Here is a 19,977-nt window from a genome sequence, read left to right as displayed (position 1 = left end):
TATTGTAATGTGCCATTCTTTACTGGGCTGCAAGCAAGCTTAAAAGATGTCATTAAAATTCATAAAGACTTATCGCAACCATTAAGGCCACTTGTATGGTTCATTTGAACTGTTCACTTACCTTGAATCGACTCCGATGAATGGGCTGGTGGATGGGCCGAAGTGGGCTGAGTAGAGCGCCGTACCACAGCACCTAGCCGAATCAAATGCACTAAACTGAAGGATAGTGTTTGCTGTCTGTCTCCAAAATGAAAGTGGATTTCGTCTGTCCAATGGCCAAAAAGAAGCAAAAAGTTCGTCACGCTCGATCGCCTCAATTGCAAGGGGATGATGATTAAGCACTGGCGACGCTAACGACCAGCTCCAACTCTTTCAACATTTTAGTTAGACCCCGTACTGCGCTTTTGTTGGCGACTTACAAAACTCAGATTTAATAAAACTAATTGATGACTTTATAGCAGGCTTGCGGTGTGCCAGGTATTGTACTTGGTGACTTACAGCCTTCTCACGAGTCCTTCGACTGCACGAGTACCTGCAAAGACAAAGGAGGTATTCTCCATTCAGTCAGTCAGTCATAAGTATGCCAGACGATGCAGTTACTTTTAATTGTCTACACCTTCGTGGGCTTATTTAAGAATCAATAAAATAATAATTCATACGAATGTACCGCGAGCATAGACATGGCTGTCGACATTGCGGTAGGTTATGGATCATGTTCTAGGCATGACAAAAAATCAAGTTCTCCTACCAAAATGACTTCTGGAGTATAATTGCTTAGGTAACATTATAATTTAATGACGAATACGATGAGTGGATGAATCACATGATTCGCTTGGATAGGACGAACGACCTGACTCTCTCAGGCGTAATGGGGGAAGTAATTGAGTCAGGCACATTAGGAATTTATCGGTCAAGTGGTTTGGTGCCGAGTTCTTTGAGTTGGAAATTGAAAATTGTGGTTTGAATCCCTTGAAATGACTTTCATGCAAATTGCCTTTAATGAAGTATAGAAGTAGACAGTTGGCCATGCGGTTCGTCTGTGTTTGATGAATTATTGATTGCTATGAACTCAGCTCCATCCGTAAATGTTGGGATCAATAAAATGAGACCATTAAAGCTAATTAGGAAATTTGAAATGCAGGAGTTTGTGGCAGTTTACATCAGATTTCCTGGATTGGTTTGGGGTTGAAAAAATTCCATTTGTGTGGAGGCGATTTTATATTGATTCTATGCTGCCATGAATGTAAGGATTGGTATCGGTGAAATTACTTTAAATGCTGAAGGTTGCTGGGGGTTTTCCCAATAGGTTTCGTGCCATGATATCATCACCAGTGGAAAAGTTCAAATAAATTTCAGGGAAAACATAAAATTGGCCAATCAATGTCACATTAAAATTGAGTGTCTAGACCATTTTTTAAGGGATCACCTTACGGCTGGTTGCACTACAAGGGTCGGACTTTTTTGTTGAAAGTCTGGTTCAACCACCAAAAATTCAATGTCTGATGCGCCCTTATCCCCAGAGATTCTTTCTGTCGGAAGTGTTCCGTTTCCTCGTTACATGAAGGACACGTATCATCGTCTAATTCCCCTTTTCTAAACATGTATCCAGTTACTGAGCTAAGGCTAACCTCTTGTTTTCAGGAGATAAACTTTGTAGTATGTTGGTTTGTTTCTGACTGGGGCGTTTATTAGGTCCTGACTCGGACGATTGGGTTCGTATTCCACAAGCATCCTGGACTGTTCCATTCCTAGTAAGTTCGGCCAGTCCAGTTCAACCGTAGCGGTCTCTCTTCGTTTTTTAGCATAGTAACCAAGAGCCAATTTCTGATTCCACAGAATGGTTCAGGCCCGTATAAATCGCATCGGTCCTCCTTTCCTGGCCAGCTCTTTCGCTGCCACATTGCCTTTTAACATAGTGGGGCCTGGAACCCAGAGTATTCAGTCCTTATTAAGCGCGTCGAGCGTGTTCATTCCGTTAAAGCAATCCCATGCTAGTTTCGAATTCACCTGATAGTACCTAAGTACCTTAATAGGTGCTTGGCTTTCGGTTAGAATACCATGGTCTGCCCCCAATGGTTCCTTTCGAGATTGAAGATGGTACCTCTGCCTATGATGTATAGTATATTTCCGCCTGGAATATGTTAGTATGCTTACCCATTGGTTCAAAGTGCGTTTTCTTTAGACCAATGACCCTGATGCCTACTCCTTCTACCGTACGTCATCGGTCAGTGGGCTAGGTAATCAGCTGCGCGTTTAAGCCGTATGTCAAAGCCATCCTCTTCCAGTTTGCCCTATTACTCCAACGTGTTTCAAACTTCTTATCGAAGTGAAAGCTGGTTGTCATATTCTCCCTTGATACCAATAATTCGTGATGCTACCAGGAAAAAAACATCGATCTTCCTTCGATCTAGGTATCACTAGTTCTCCGAAACATTGTGAAGGTCGCTCTTTGTATGCATCTTTATGTGAAGATGGAGAGGAATCAATCCTAGCAGGACCTCTAGCGATGCCGTTGGGTAAGTTATTTTTGCCTCACTTATACTCACGCAGACCTTTTCTTTGAACTTCGTCTAACTCCCTGGTTGTTGGGCTGAATTCCTGCAGAGGACGCAGAGGTCATAGGGTAGGTGCACAGAGTCAATTATAACGTTTTCCCGCCTAAAAATAACTTGGTATTATGATAGCTGCTGGGCACAAAACGGTCTCCACACAGTTGCTTCCAACAACACACGTTCCCAGCCTTGTGACTTTTTTATAGTAGAAGATCTTAGCTTCTTTCTCTGATCCGAAGCCATGTGGATGCGAAAGCCTTAATATTGGCTGTTGATAGCTGCCTTGTAAATCAAGCCGTCGTTGGAATAATGTGAGGAACGTACTGGAACTCTGTAAAGTAAATGGTGCCGATTTTGCAGGAGCAAAATTTGAAAAACCGTGGAGACTATCCAAAAATACGATCAACAATGCGACCTCCCTTACGACCACCTAGTCTGGCATGCGAATCATCAACAGAGATATTTAGCTTTACAATTTGGCGATTTCCAAGTAAGGTCCGTGAGAAGAAACGCATCGGTCATAAGTTTATTGTTAACAAGACGGATCTGTCATAACTCCCTTGTTAATAAGACGCTATCCAATTGGTTTATTAAAAAAAATGCCAATCACAGAGCAAAGAAACTGATTATGAACGGGGTGTTCGGAACGGCAGGAGCGATCTATATCGACTTGCCAAAAATAGACAGAATTTCGAACACTTCTTTTGCGTTAACGATCAGAAAGGGACTTTGATTATGGGCGGAGATGAACAGATGAAAGTCCTGGGGGTTTGACGTGAGTACCTGCCGTGGAGGCATAATCCCACGGTCCTCTTCGGACACGGATTGATTTTGGGACCACAATCAGAGCCCCGCCATGCAAGCACAGCGATATTTATACTGAGTGCAGGCTCAGCATTCATACCACCTCTACGGCAACTAAGGAGTACGACACCCGAGTTGTACAGCGTAACTCCACGCTCGAGCTCCGAGGAGCTTTGCCTGTGATGTAGGCATAACCACAACCACCATGAAACTTCCACTAGGGAGCCAACCGCAAATAACCGGGCCGAGAGCACATCCTCCAGCGCTCAGAGGGCCATCCTGGTTCCCATGGTACCCTTCCAGACTCGGGTCTGATCACCCTCCTCGAGTACGTGGGGACGGAACGGAGATGAACAGATAGAGGAAACTCTTCAACGGAAGAACTTTCTCATCCATCCCTTCGGCAAACAAAGCCGAAATTTAGAACAATTATACCTGTCAGCGCCACCGAAAGAGGCTATCGAACGAATAAAATCGAGAACGCAACGGCGTCTTACAGCATTGCTGCTGAACTCTGGGAAGCGAAGGCTTAATGGGCTCTTCAATTGGGTCATTGAGGAGGGTAGAATACACTAGAAAGGCATTCCAGAAGAATGTTCACCACTCCAATATCATGAAGATTTTTGAAAGAAATCTTGACAAACATTGATATCAAATGCGACTATATCCGAAGGACATGATTCAATACATCCTTTTTGCGTCTACCTTAAACGGAACGTGTTGTCTGGCTTTATCAGCCAGCAGGAAGCAGTCAATGATGAATTAGCTTGCGAATACGGAAAACTATCTCCATGCGATTGCCGAGTAAGCGGCATGGATTCATTTTCGTAGGGAGTCCCCAGTATTATTAACTACCCTACCGTTCCAGAAGGTGTACCTTAAGGTTGAAACCGCGACCTGGAACGAGGTCCTTGGATTTTAAGTTCACAGCCTAGCTATTCAGTTAGGGATTTATATTTGATATAAGCGGAAGCTATCAAATTTACCAGTGGTTTTAACTATCGCCCCAGCAGTGGAATAGGATCTAGATGACGGCTATATGTTTTCTTCACTAGAGGTTGGAATGATTCTGGATAATGTTATATCCGGCGAATTTGGCATTGTGTCTCTTCTTTAGATTAGGTGCTTTGATTCGCCGACGAGGAAGACAAGGCCCTGTTAGCAGACCAAAACCAAGTGGGCGAAGACAATGTGAAGGCTTAATTAGGGCGATCAGACCCGAGCCTGCATGAGAATTAATCTGAAGTACCATGGGAACCGGAATAGCACCCTAAATTTACGTGTGTTGGGAGAATCCTGGCTCATTTTCACTTAGTTTGTAGCCGTTGGCCCCCTAGTGGGAGTTTCGTGGGGGTTGTAGTTACCTACAAACAGACAAGAAACCTTAGGCTCTCAAACGTGGAGTTGCGTTTCAACTCGGGTGCTGTACTTCATAGCTCGGTAGAGACTTAGGTGGATCTTGCATCCACCAGTATGAATGCTGAGCCATGGCTGCTGTGGGGTTCTGATTGTGGTCACAAAATGTCTTAAGAAGACCTTGAGTTTAGTCTACGAGACAGGCATTCGCTTTAAATCAGCAGAACTTAACTGCTCTTCAGATGAGCCTCTGAAACGCAGTGCTTTCGGAGATTCAATTAACACGTGTGCAGTGGTACGCTGGGAGTGTAATGTGAACTAAATCTAACTACATTTAACCAGATAAACTGATGCTAATCATTAGTTTGGGCTGAAAAGGCAACTTCAACCAAATTTTGAAAATTGTTGCAGAAACGAACAAGGTATGGGTCACGCCGTCATTTTGAGAAAATATCTCGTAGTGTAAAAGATTTTTTCGAAGAGTCAAAAGTTGACATATCGACCGTCGGTAACTGTGGGTATCACATCAATTGAAGGAGAGGGTTATCCAGAGGCGTTTGGTGACGTGCGAGATGATTCTTAACATGAATCCGCTTTGATAAAAAAATGGCCGGAAAGAGGCCATTGAAGCAGTTTTGAATATCCCATGTACCTCAGACAATTCTTCTAGACAAGGTGCCAAACGTTTTGGCAATGAGTACACTACACATTATAAATGCCCTTGATTCTGTTATGACCGATATTCTGGAGAAGGATACACTTCATTCGGAAACCTTGATAGGCACCTTGTCCTTTTATACATTTATTTCAGCGTATTTCATATTGATATCATTCGTAAAGATATCTTGGAGGTTCATTTCCCTGTGTACACCTTTGATATTTAGAGACTGACTCCTTAGGGTTGGCGGAATATTTGCGAACATTCAATATTTCGCCTCTGATAAGAGAAGATATTTTGACGTAGCCCATAATGGACTCATCGGCCTCGTCTACTTCATTTTTTTTTTGGCAGCTTCCCTTCCGTCAACCATGATCGCAATTGCAGTAGTATGATGTATCTGTTTTGGGTCTTGGACATTCCCCACGAAAAGATAAAGCAGTGCCTATAATCAAGGCCCTTAACTCTTCTAGTGATAGATAGATGCCATCAAATTACAAAAGAATGCCATGGGTCAACGGTTGGCTTTCATTTAAGATCGAAGTCTGCCAACCATTTGATCCAGGGAGTCGACACTGCCTTTGGTCTTGTTATAGAAGTTTGTTAAATCGGTTTTTTCTCTTAGCAGTTTGGTCAAGTTCTGTACCTCGGTGATATGTGCTCAACGAAATCACAGACCGATTTTTTTCGTGGCACGTACGACAATTAAATGGCTTGTAATTTTGGCTCATACACAAACTCTGTATGATCCTGTCGCTTTTGCTTCGTATCAATAAGAATGGGTAGCAATTCTTCTCGATTTGCCCTGGTTTATATCCGGTCTAGTATTTCTAGAATGGGCAAGATAAACTTGAGCATAGTGGGAATAGAATGTTTCTGAATCGCGGAGAATCCATAGTTTGATATTTGACCGGCTTCGACGGTCGTCAATTTGACCGTTTTCCCAACAGTATACAGGGCGTTAATGTGAACACTCTACTTGTCGAAGACGAGTCGAGTTTGCCGCATTGATCACGTTGCTCGCGGCCGTCAATACGCAGGCATCTCTAGATTTTTTGGAACATATCGAGGCTCATAGTTTTTCGAAAAATTGGTCTGACGTTGTTACCATCCCAGACTCCCCGCATGAGTGAAATATCCCCGGAGTTACTCAAAGTTCAAAAGCTCCCATTTTTCGTGATGAATTCTCGCTCCAAAAAACAAATTCACCATTCAGAGAATATGTTGCTTCAAGAGATAGAAGGAAAATCGATAAAGTCATGTCAACAGGGGCAATTGTTTATAGAATGGAGAGCATACACAAACGATAGTAGGGACCAACAAAGTTGAAAGTACCCTTCTGAACCGTCGATTCGTGGAAGGACAAAAACAACAAAATATGACGAAAAAGCCTACCAGAAGACGATAAGCGATGCTGTCTGTATGATTGACAGTTTATGTATGGCATAATGGTGCAAAAGAAGCATCGGGAATAATTCTGCACAAATAGGTGCAAGGCTACTTCTAAGGCTCGGAGGTTGCTAAGTGACTGCAAAAAGGTTGAGTTCCAAGCATTTCATTATATTACTTAAAAAATGACGTTTTTACACATTTCGAAAAAAGATATGACAACTTTGTGCAGCACATTGTCAAAATCTTAGATTGAAAGTCTAAATATTTCTAAAGTTTTAAGGCGACGCATAGAGACGCATAGAAATGGTCAACTATTTGGCAACAACCCCTCCAAATGTCACTTCTATTAATACTATTGATATTCTTTTGTTTTAGTTAGCTGACTTTCTGCGCATTGTCTAAAAATTCAAACTATTTGAAAACAGAGTTTTGCACAATATACGGGGAGAAATTCTGAAACATTAGTAAGCACTGGTACGAAAAATCTATTGTCAAAATTTAAAGTGCTTTTTACCCGACCCCACATGTTCAAAGTTTCAGAGAAGTGCTCACAAAGAACTGTTCAACCGATTTGGATGAAATTTAAATCCGTTATTCTATACACTCAGTCGAGGTATGGAAATTAAAAATTATTTAATAAAAAATTAATCATCATGGTAATTTGAATTTTCAGTCCTACTCTTTTTGGCCTCTCTCTATGTAGAAGAAAGAGGAAAGTCCCTCTTTCCCGATACCGGAAGGGGGGGGGGGGGGTTATTTTGATGTTAAAACGGTGGGGTTCAATTTGAAACCATAATCCCGCAGAGATCAAGGAGGGTTTCAAGATCCTCTTTCTTAAACCCCGTCGAAAAATCGCAACAGTCAACCCGCCTCCCCCTTTAAGAGCTATGGCGTTTCAAGTGGAGAATATTTTGATATCATAGTGGTTAAGTTGGTTTTGCTAACCCTACCCACGTTATCGTGATGAAAATAGAAAGCCGCACTTTGAAGGTCTATAGCTTTTTACTGGGGGCCAGCCACGAATTTTTTTTGGTGTTAAAGAGGAAGGACTTCCTCCATCTCCCCATAAACTCGTCATCAGCTTTACCCACAACTTCTCAAGATTTAGACCAAATATATCTGAATCTTACTGTTACTTTTGTCATGCATTTCACTTCCTCTTTGTGGTATAAAAACTGACATATTAGAAGGGAAGGTCAACAAAGACTCACTTGACAAACAAAAAGGTATCATTAAATCCGAACGGCTCCAAAGTAACCTCAATAAAATAAAATGACACAATAAACCACACAGTCACCTAAAATACACCCAAATCAAATCAAAATGCACTGCGCAATTTCACTGCAATTAAATCACATAAAAAAGATAAATGACAATTCAATGAGCACATCATATTTCTGTAGCGAGGGTCGTGTGATCTATGGAATTCAAAGGAATCCGATACAAGGTCAAAAAGATAAAGCTCAACAAAAAAATTGCACTCCTGACACTAAAATGCTTTTATTTAAATCAACTTATTATCTAGACGCAAGCTCGTGTAGTCTGGCAGTCTGCAGATCAGCGAGCCAGTACTCTCTGGTGCATAAAAAACATAAAAACAGATACAGATCCCAAATGACTTAACCTTCAGATTCTCATATTGCTTTTGGAGATTATCTCTCCCCACTGATCTTCGGAAGGCAACGTGCAAAAAGTAATCGGTAACAATGCTCATAATAACAAATTATTCATTGGCTTTTGCTTCACTTTGACTGGTATTCTTGCATCTTATTACAATAGCTTGTTTTTCCTAACGAAAGCTAGACAATAGATGCTTAGGTCCTAGACATCAAACTGCGTTTCATCTTTTTCGATTTGAGATGAATCACGTTCCAAAATGATGATCATTCCGATTGCAATTTCAAGTAGGTGACCACAGAGGTGTGAATGAAAAATAAAGTCACAAAAGAACATCTGAAATTAAACCCATGGATGGAGTATAGGTGGAAATGGTTCAATTAAGCGTTTTTTCTGTTTTTTTTTGGGTACCTACCCGGTGAATGCATTTACGCGCAGAAGTTGGACCCCCGTAACGCTACGTTGTGGGACTACCAATTAAACACCTCCCCATCCTCAGAGGGCTAGCCTGGAACCGTTTGTCACATTACTTCGGGCTAGCCCCCAAACTCTCCCGCGTTGTGAAACCTTCAAATCAGGGAAATTCTTAAACCAACGGGAGGGGAGAGGAGGAAGGGAACTGTCAGTTCAAGGAACCCCCTGCCATCGGGCTCCTCCACCGATCCAGCTATATATTCTCCGCAATGAGAAGAGCCCGAACGTAATGTGCAACACGGCTCCACTTGTCGGCGCTCTTCGAGAATGTTGTCTGGAGAGAGATCCTCTGTGTTTAAATAGAACTGCTAATGAATTCCACCCAACCTCCACAAGAAAAAAAGGTGTGATGAGCGTCGTCCAGAACTCCAATGCAAAACACAGAATCCGGAGGTCGTGCCTTTCCAAACTTGTGCAGGTAAGCCTGGAAAACTCCATGCCTACTTAAGAACTGGGTAAGGAAATAGTCAGTCTCATCATGCATTCGATTCAACCACGCACCTACGTTGCCAATGAGCCGCGCATTCCACCTGCTTTTAGTTTCATTTTGCCAAGAGAGTTGCTGCTCGTGTAGGGTGCGTTGCCGCTCTTCACGAGTAACCAGCTCACTGGCGCTTGTATATGCCTTTCCGTTCCTTAGCAAGAAGGGCAACGGAGATCACTCCCGCGATCACCATCACTCCCCGGTTCAGAGACAGTTCGGTATGCAGACACCACCCACAGAGCTCCTCGTCACTTACGAGATACCTCTGTGGTTCTCCATGCTTTAAAACCGAACTGCCGTGGGGATAAGCCTTCGGAAGCGCATACTGCTTCAGCGAGTTTACTTCTGATGAGCTTATCGAGCACTTTCGCAAGCATATAAAATGGGTGATATGAAGACAGCAGCGCAGGATCGCCTTTCCTTTGTTGATCAGCGCAAGCCTCGCCACTTTTCAGGCAAGCGTTGAATCTGGCCGATATTGGAACACCACTTTATATACCTCTGCTGGGATACCATTGGGTTTAGGCACCATCTTGTTTTTCATAGAGAGGACTATCTCTTCCAAGAGCAATAGTGGGAGGAAAATGGGCAGTCCTCAGCGCTCTCCGCCCCAATGTCATCATCCCGTAGGGGGTGCGAAGGGAATAGTGCCCTTACAATGTGGTCCACCTGCTCGGTTTTTAGTTAACGGGGTTTCCGTAGAACCCCGATCTGCCGGGTTACCAGTTTGTAACTGGGTCCCCATTCACCTAGTCGACCAGATCCTCTCAGCAGCGAGCTTTGCTCTTAATTATTGTGCTGCGGAGTCTCCTTTTGGCTGATCTGTACTCGGACATTACCTCTTACCTGTAGTTTAAACGTTGTGTCAAGCGGCAGAGGCTGTGACACTCCTTCCGCAGCTCTGGAATTTTCGCCGTCCAACAGTACATAGAAGGTTTTCCATGTCTTGAAGCACTTCTCGGCATGAAAGCTCCGCAGGCGTCGTTATCAGGTTCATAATTCAATTTACGACAAAGTCAGCTACAGCGCAACCATCCCCAAGAGTACCATCCAGTGCACCCAATCTGTTCCAAGAGTTTTGACAAACCGGTATTCACCTTCGCAATGTTCTATGCACAGAAAAAGCGGCGGGGTTGTGTCAGCCACTTCGAAGGCAATGTGTTGATGGTCTCTAGACGAGAAGTTTTCCAGAATTCGTCACCCATCCACCAACGATATTAGTGACCTGGACGCGAAGGTTACGTCTGGAATGCTTGCCTCGCTGTCTGGGCGTTGTAACGTTGGGGTGGATCTGGTGTTTAAAACTACAAATCCTGTTCTCGCCGCCATTTCGAAAATTCGTTTTTCTCTGGAGTCTGGGTGAGGCATGCCCTATTCAACTGCCCTGCCATTGAAGTCACCACAGACCAGGATGCGTCCGTCTGTGCCCAAAATAACATCCTCCATCAAGCCTTCGTTGAGAGTCTCGCATCGTCTCATTCGGTGTTAGATAGACACTAGAAAACATTACCTCTAAACATCGAATCCAGACAAAGCCGTCCCCTCGGCCTTGGGCAAGAACCCTAAGGTAGGCACCGCCCCGAACCCGGATGGCAGCGGTACCTGATATGTCAGGGTGCCATGAAACTGGGTCCTAGTTTCGGTACTGTTCACTAATGAGCACTAAATCAGCTTTGGTCTCCGCAGCGAACTGCGCTAGTAACTCGTGGGTGGTAGCACTCCGATGCATATTGATTTGTAGGATGCGAGTCATGGTGACCGGGTCCTACCTCTTTCTAGTTTTGAGCTAAAGACTGGACACCGCCTCGAGCGCGCAGTGTGCGCAACATTCTCATCAGACGCGCAAGGTTCCTGCATAGAACGCAACTCTCCTTTTCGTTGCAGGTGTTCGCTTCATGGCGTGTCTGACCACATTTGCGCCATGATGCCCTTCTGTCAGGTGTCCGAGTGTTTGCAGACGTGTGACCATAATTCGCACATCTTCGAAACACTGAGAGCCAGTTGATTACACGCAAAAAAATAGAAGCTGGGACGTCAAGCAGTGGATCCAAGGTTAACCTTGACATATCGCGAGGACAACAATCAGCAAAGACCACTGCTCAAAAAGCAGGAACAAGCAAAATCACGTCTGAAATCAGTATATTGAAGAGTCTTCAGAAACAAGGAAGACGGCAAGGGTAGACTCCACGCGATCGGGGTGGATAACCGATCCTTCGAGGCAATAAAACGTCGGAGTTACTATATCAGCTATAGATTTGGCCAGATATCTGGGCATGTGGGGGAGGGGGATGCCATAGAAACAAAGGAAATAGCACTGTGAGTTTTTGGATAGCCAAAGAGCGTTCGATAATACATTGCACAGAGAGATACAAGATGACCTGATCCGTAAATGGGAAACACCCAGGCTATCTGGATACCTCTTCAACTAACACACGCTTCGACTGCACGAATTCCGTCCCGTGGATTACTTCCTCGAGTTCGACATTGATGGCCAAGGTAAAGTTTTCGACGAGTTCCTCTCCTTTGTTCGCCCGGATTCGTATCCTACAGACTACCCAACTAATTCTGATTTTCCCGGTGTTTAGAAGTTTCTTTGCGTATTGCTCGGCAACTTCCACTACAACGAGTTTTTGACTTCGGGAGTTCGCAGAGGTGATACCGATCCGAACATTGGTTACCTTCAGACATGGATGCTTGATAGCCTCTTCTACCTCGTTGTTTTCTGCTGGGCAGTCAAGGTTTCGGATTTCCAGAGAGCACGAGAGTTCCAGGCTAGAAACTAAAGCTGTTTCTCCCAGAAACCCCTTCATTGTTTCACAGAACGTACTTTTATTTGCTGTTCTCGGGCCTAGTTTGACTAGAACTCCACCACCCTTCATTTTTTGAATGGAAGACGCTTCTGCTGGCTGACCTTATAAAGGATTTCACTGAGGACTTCCGGAAAGGTCTTGCCTTTCATCGGTTTGATAAGTCTAGTCCTCCTTCGTCTCCCCATCTTTTCTTTTGGTGCTCCATCCTTCGTGTCCTCCTTAATTGAGGTTTTTTTGATGACGCAGCGTGGTGTTGCCTTTTGTTTCCCTTCGCTCCCACTCGGCTTATATTCGAAACCATCTGGTCAGTTTCAGCAGTTTCCACTGTGCCTTTTTACGCAACTACAGCACTGTGTGATACTGTCTGGATTTCTCTGGTCTCTGTTTGCCTATCCTTATATCTTGTCGCATATTTCAGCCCTTGCTGCGTCTTTCGCTGGGCGTTGGGGCGAGTGACGCATTTTTTTGTTACGTATAAACGCAGCCAACTCATTCTTCATTCCCACTATCTCCTCGTTCCTATTGTTTGTAAGTTTTTACCAGCGCATCGTGTACAAGGGAGCGGGCCGCAATAGCCAGGAAAGGGTATATCTTCGGGGACAAAGGAGCTGAGGTAGGGCTCCCTGAGCTCTGACCTACGATTAGCTGATCCCGGAAGTCACGGACGGAACAAAGATCGGTCGAGGCATCATGGTCTACTAATATTTGTTCAATGCCCATTATCCGACCAGGGTCCCGCAGAGGCTAGCTAGCGCACATCACCCCATCGACATTGAGAAGGAGTTGTCGATGGCTCCGAGGACTCCTAGTGTGTGCCGGTGTGTATCGGTCATCAACAGTTCGCTCTTCACAGAGAAACTTCCTTGGGGCTATTACCTAAGGCGCAGGTATTATGCCACCTAGAGGGTTAGAACTATTCAATTAAGGGTTGGTTTATAACTTGTTCTTTTCTCGAAGAATCTTGGGTGAATGCGTCTTTAATTTTCTACTAAGTCTGGCGGATTTGCTGTTTGGGAATGCAATCAAATTAAACTCGCATTTGAGAAGATTTCTGTGCAGCCTCGAGGGTGAGTTGAACAAGCTTCAAGCTTTCTACCAAAATTTTTCTGGTTCTATAAAGTCTTCAATTTGAGGAGTCACGGACGATGATTTCTTACCCTTCAAAGTGAAATTCTGCATGAGATGGTCATGCTCAAAGTTACATATTCAGAACATGAGCTGTCGGCTACCCTTACCTCAACAAAAGCAGCCTTCGACAATCCCATAGAAGCTTTATTATCCGTTCACTTAATCATTTAGTATTCCCAAAGATGGGAACTTCCATTAGCTTTTACCGGCTTGTACAAACCCACGACGTACCCTCGGAAGCCTATTTTAGTGCTGAGTAAAGCTTCAGATACATTCATCTGTACGTACGTTCGCAGTCAGAGAAGTGTTTATGCTGTAAATAAGCCTATCATGAATCGATTTCCCCGGGACGAAAATTAAAACTCTCATGGATGGTGTGTACAGAGATCTTGGACCTGAGTGCACTACTCGCATTTGAAAACCATCATTCCAGAAACACTTTCCTTCTTATAGCCTCCCTTTCATTTCCGCTCGTTCCATGTCCATGAGCCTTGTACTACGGTCATGTTGTTGTTAATAGTTACCATAGGTATATATGCACTATGACTTGGACCATCCACCACTGGCATAGTGGATACATGAGACTGCTATCTGTGTGTGCCAGAAAGAGCCCCTTTTAGTGTCGTCCATTGTACTTTGTTGCTTCAACGATGATCGAGTACTTTCGTCTGAAATTGATAATCCTCTTTGGAGTTCGTTTATCAGGGTGATACCTTCCGCTTCCCACTTGGAGGTGACTCGCCTGTCCTTGCCAACAGAACGCCTTCATTCAATAGCTCAAACAAGTACCTCTTCTAGTCTGGTGCCTGTGCAAAGTAGGCAAGCATGGAAGTAACGGGTAGAGCCGGGAGAAGATAAAAGACCGAGCATCCAATGCACGGCAGTACTTCACTTTAGTACTTCCTACATACCCGCACAATATTCCATGTACATATTTCATCAAGAAGCTTAGTATCTATAGTGCGCACAGCAGCAACAAAAAGTGTCGATGGCAGCATCAAACAAAGTAATTTTCCGTTTTTCATCTCCCGTTCCCAGTCCTGGTCCAATCGCAATCAACCTCAAGAATTGCAACATCCCCGCACGCCCTGAACGACAGAAAGGGTTGAAGTCAGCGCACACGTCAAAAGTGTCTAGAAATTATATAATGTCAGCGAATTTGCCTGTGATAAAAATAGAGCGAATGGCTGTAGGGTTCAGGGAGGCAGGGTGGCGACGGATAAAAAATTGCATGTTCTCAGATATCTTGTATCCGCAATAGCAAGGAGTGTGTGCGCCTTGTGTGTATCTTCGCCATTAGTTAGCGAAAACCAGCCTGCCATCATTTTAACCATCTATCCGCCACCTACTCGCAGTTTTTGCAACAGATTAACGCCGAGCGACTCAGCATGCTGGCAGCTTAGGTCTTAATTATTTGCAGGGGATTATCCTGTCCTTGGACTTAAGAATTTCATTACTGTACAGAATTTCTACACGGCTGCCGTCGTTAGCACCACATCAAGGGGTGGAGGAACAAGTGCGTTCGGTTGCTAGCCCCTGAATATGAGCCACACTAAATTTTCGTTAAGTAGTTAAACGAGTTAAGACAAAGCGTATTCAGCGATAATTTATTCTATCTTTATAACTACACACTCGTAACGGACGGAGGTGTTATCTCAATGAGTAATGGCCAGGTGTCTTTGCACGGCTTGCTGGCCACTACATGCAGTGCATGGCGGGTGGGTGGTGTATTATGTAAACTTTGATTTACACTTTTGCTGGTATTGTTTATTCTGGAAACAATATTGGTTTAAAATTCTGTAATTTCCAAGTGCTGAGTAAATAAAGTGCACCGAGTTTTGCATTAATATTAAAAGTTCAGCCTCGGGTGAGCGATAATTGCAGTGTGGGTGGTGCAGCAACAAGATCTAAGTGCGTCTCTGTTTGCGATGGACGAGTGCATGCATCTCATACAATTTATCACTGTGGAATTTGCAATCCCGCTCCTTCGAATCCACTCTACAGAAGTGTTGGGATTCTATCTCCTCGCAGTGTATGACGCTACAAAAATAGGAATATCCTGTTTTACTTGCACTTGTTTTGTCCCCAAAGGTAGAACCACTCTAACCGAAGTGAAGCCTGCAAAATGATATCGCTTTGTAGTTTTGGTCCTTCATTCCATAATTCGCCTATATCAGGAACTTCCGGTAAACCAATCGAATTTCCGCGTATGGTTCTAGCAAAAAAATCTGCAAGCACCCGACTTTCAGGAAGCAGATTAATTTTGTTTCCCTTTTAGCACAGACACAATTTTCCGGGAAAATTTTGCGAGTGAACTGAATTGAGCAATAGAAACCCCAAACCCCCCAACTTTCAATCACCCAGAGAGCTTGAAATTTTTTTTAGTCAGATCTCAGTTATTTTTATTGCTGCACTCTGTGTAGGATGTTGAGAGCTCTCAGATTTTTGGCAGAAAAAACTTTACCTTAGGAACACAGAGAACGAGGGGTATCGAAAATATTCTTGGATGCAATTACGCCATTACTACATCCATCTGATGTATTACGGCGTCGACCTTCGTTAACAGCGCGGGTAGTAGTCCTACTGATTCCATTCCTGGCGCTGGGACAGAAGTTTCGTCGTAGTTAGAACCAGATCTCTGCGAAAATTCTCTCGCTCGATGTTTCCTTTGACGTCCATCATGTTCTTCAACACTACTCTCTCTCTCTCTGCTACCCAATTACTTCCTCTAACTATGCGCGTTCCACCAGCTCTTAAGTCGTTTTCTAGATTTGCCCGTACGTCTCCTCTCCTCCGAACTCCTCTCGTTTTAAGGATGGTCATCTTTCGGTACTAGTGAGGTTTTGAGCGCCCCCTCTTTTCTTCGGATATTTCTTTCGCTGTCTTAGGTAAGGACTTTATCCATTATTTCTTCGTCTGATTGCCCTTGCGTCTCTTCATCCGGTAACTACATGCGCTTCCTGATGAGATTGTTGACATATGCATGTACCTATAGTCTTCGTGGTCGCTCTGGCTTCTCAGATTTTTTGTTCCTTGGTCTTCCGCGTCCCAACAATGGCGGATTTTTCTTTCTATACTCCTCGCATGATCTCGTACGTTTGATGGCTCTCCATGGTCCCGGACTCTTTTCCTCGGGATGGATCTATTCCACCTCTAACTGCACGGTGCCATTCTACAATCTGCACATCCCTGGATCAGAAGACATTTGGCCATATCGATGACTGTCCTAATTATGCGTTCCGGGTTATCCGTTTTGCTGCAGCTTAAAGAGCGCAGTTAGTCACCTCTTGATTCCTTCGCGTTACCTATTGCAGTATTCTCCAACGCCTTGGATTTTAACCCAGTCAGCTTTTCTACATACTTCTTGGATGACTCCAAGGAATACTCGATCCTTACTCTTCAGGAGAAACACCTCTCATCAGCTGCTGTAGTTATCAACGAAGATCATGAAGCACCTGGTGGACGTAATTTGGGTGGTATGCCCTGACCTACAAATTTGGACTCTGGCAACCGAATGAAAAATGATTCGACCAAGCAGCTATATTTAGGATAGAATACATCGCACAACGACTTACCTTCCCTCAGGGGCTCTGCTCCCGATGAGCTCCTGACGGCTCTGCCAATGCGCCCATGTATAAATGGCCTAATATTGCGATCGATGCGTGACCGTGCCCACGGACGTCGGCTAGGAATTACCCACTGGCGCACATATACGTGGTCCAGGCACTCTTCAACCTCGTGCTCGAAGTCACGCTGTTGTCCTTCTCCTTATGATCTATGAAGTAGTGAGTCTCGTTCTGAGATTCAATCTTCTTTGTAAAGATTCGCTTCCGTTTCGGACATTTAGTCACCCAATGCTGACAAACAACGATTCGGTTTTCTTCGCCGTCTGTTCTTATCATACCGACTGCCGGCATATAACACGTTTCTATCTTCTCCCGATTTTGCAGCTCTCCTGCTCCTATGTTCGTCGAATATCTTACCGATAAGCACCTCAACGGTCGGTAATTAGTCGTTTGATCCAATGCATAAGGAAAATTCTCGAAGGTCGGCGGCACCCCTTTCAGAATTAATACTACCACAGATACACATTCATAACTTTTAGCTGCACGATTGCGATCTTGAAATAGTCCAGCCGTTTCCTTCGTCAATCTTCAACGATATAATTTCCGTTGTTGGATCGAATACCATCTCAACGTATTTGAAAAAGATTAACAATTTGGTGCGGTTTATGGCATAGCCGCATAATCAGTCCTTATTTCTTTGGCAATAAAGAAGGAGATACCATCACCGACAATGATTCTCGATATAGAGCAATGTTAACCGGTGAACAAAAAAGAAATGAGAAGAGGAAGAAGACGGCTTACGGTTTCGTACCAGGGCAGAGGCAGCTTAACAGACGCTGCCTCACCTCTACACTGGGAGCAGCGTGACTGAAGCGATTCGCTGGTGATGTGAATTATAAAAAGGAGTGTATAGCATCTGCTTCCTTCACGCTGCTCCTAGGGTAGAGGTGTGGCAGCGTCTGATGAGTTGCCTCTGCCCCGGTACGAAACCATAAGCCGTGTCCGTCCTCTTTCAATTTTTTTAACTTTAGGTGTTAAGCGCAAACCCCAGTACGAAATCAATCAAAAAGAAATCATCCCACCCATCTCTTACTCAAACGGAGTTAAGCCGCTGAACTTGGCGGCTCACCCTACGCCTCCAATTGATGTAGATCTGCTAATTCCACTGGTATAGAAATCTTGGAAATCCGAGACTTTTTCTAGAAAGTTAAAGAAGGGCATGATCGTTAAGATTTCAAAGAAAGGCACCTGTTTTGAGTGTGACAGTTCGAGGGACATCTGCGTACTCCCTCGCTTTCAACAGCGTGAACAAGGAGTGTATCTGCAGGAGAAGGGTATTCCGCGGAAACTAATAGCTATTATCAGAGATAATATACGAAGGATACCGTGTGGCAAGAATTTTGAGTCCACCAAGGTTTCATCTTGTGACCGATATTATTTCTTCTTGTATCTATGACGTTCATCATGCTGTCTTGTAGGAGTGGGAACATAGAGAAGTTCAATGGATTATGACATTTTTCCACAAAATCCTAGACTACGCTGATGATATTTGCTTACCCTCTCATCGGGTCATGGGCCTAGGTCAAATGTCTCTGGATTCGTAAAGGTAATAATAATAACAATCGTTGGCACAATAATCCAATTGCATCACAGGCTTGAAAGGTGATAGAGCACTTCATTCAAGACCGTAATGGTACAGGATTAGAGTACCCAATAAGGGGCAATCTGGTCAGCATTATGCTCTCCCGAGAGTACTATCCTCATTTGACTCAGATATTCATTCACAACTGAGCCGACTGGTATCCGACGTCAAATCGCGATACAGATTTGTAGATAGTCTGGAGATAAACACCAACAAAACCAAGGTTCTCATTCTTACGTTTGATCGCACTCTCCTTATCTTCATTATGCATTAGCCGACAGAGCATGGAAGGCGTCGATCAATTTGTATATCTAGGAAGTGTGGTTTTTGCCGATGGTGACATCGAACTGGATGTCACCCGCAGCGCCAGATCAGCTTTCATTGCTTTGTCAAAAATCTAGAAATGCAGTTACCCTCATCACCACTGTTCTGTGCTAGTGATCTTCCGGTGATGAGAGAGTGGGGAAGTAGCACATCGAGAATGACTGGTCGGCGGACAGGTCTGGCACCCACACGCGATGTGATCTGAAGGCGGAAATGGCAGTGTATAAGTCATATAATAAATAGGGGCGACAATTGCATTAGTGGCTACGACATGCAGTGGAACGTACTCCTGCCGAATGGCGGACGAGTGGCTTACCCTATGTGCTTGGGACAAAATAATAGAAGAGGAATGTGTACTCGTCGGACAGTCCTAGGAGGAGCTAAGGTGAATTTCAGCCAAATGCGAAAAATGACGCTCTATACCCCACCCAAGGGTAACTGGCAACCTTAAATACATTCATTCTTTGATTTGTATTATCTCCTTGAAAAAGGGCTGCTATAAGCACCCGCGATGTAGGAATGAATCCGTGTTGTTCAGAGAACAGCCTTACGAGGGTGATTTATGCGAAACCCAGTCGGAAAAATTAAAGCTCTGGAGTACAGGGTAAACTGCCTGAAAAATGAAGCATTGGTAATGGCTTATGTGTCAGGGCACAAATTCTGGAAGGGCTTCAAATCAATGCGTTTCCAGTTTAAAAGAAAAATAGGAAAGGTGGCGGAGGGAACAACGCCAAATTTAACAAAGACAAAACGAATCTAGCGATGCAACCAAGAAGAGAAAATAGACTTCGAAGCAGCCGTACGACAACAAAGATTCCACTTTCCGTCCGTTTTGACTTTTTTCTGATTTTTCTCGTAACGGAAAGAGCTCCGCCTAAGGAATTTAAAGGAAAGTAAAAGCGCAGATTCCCTTATTCCCTTCTCCTCCGTAACCCTCCTATAAGAAAAAGGGAGATCTTCCAATATAGCGGCCTGAAGATGTCAAGGCAGAGCAGGAACCTCAGAGGCCGCGGCTCACAAGACATCTGAGGCAGGAGAAGCATCGATCGAAGATGTGGCTCGTCGTGGTCCTCCCTTTCGATTGCGGCACCCGAGTATGGATTTTTGCGGCTCTACACGTGGGTCCAAGCCGTCTCTTTTTAAGGTTTTGTGTAAACACAAAACCTTATT

At 44.1% G+C, this 19,977-nt stretch overlaps 1 long non-coding RNA gene across 1 annotated transcript in view; it reads right to left on the bottom strand.

The window, feature by feature from the left end:
- Positions 1-233: 233 nt before the first annotated feature.
- Positions 234-19,977, bottom strand: part of LOC119650583 — a 178,275-nt gene continuing 158,531 nt past the window's right edge. The window contains exon 4 of the long non-coding RNA XR_005249339.1: positions 234-532. This is a non-coding gene — a long non-coding RNA (uncharacterized LOC119650583). The remainder of the gene's footprint in view (positions 533-19,977) is intronic.

Source organism: Hermetia illucens, chromosome 3 (genome assembly GCF_905115235.1).
Source record: "Hermetia illucens chromosome 3, iHerIll2.2.curated.20191125, whole genome shotgun sequence".
Classification (NCBI taxonomy): Eukaryota; Metazoa; Arthropoda; class Insecta; order Diptera; family Stratiomyidae; genus Hermetia; species Hermetia illucens.
Note: the sequence above shows the minus strand (reverse complement) of the source record. Positions and strands in the feature narration are given on the sequence as shown.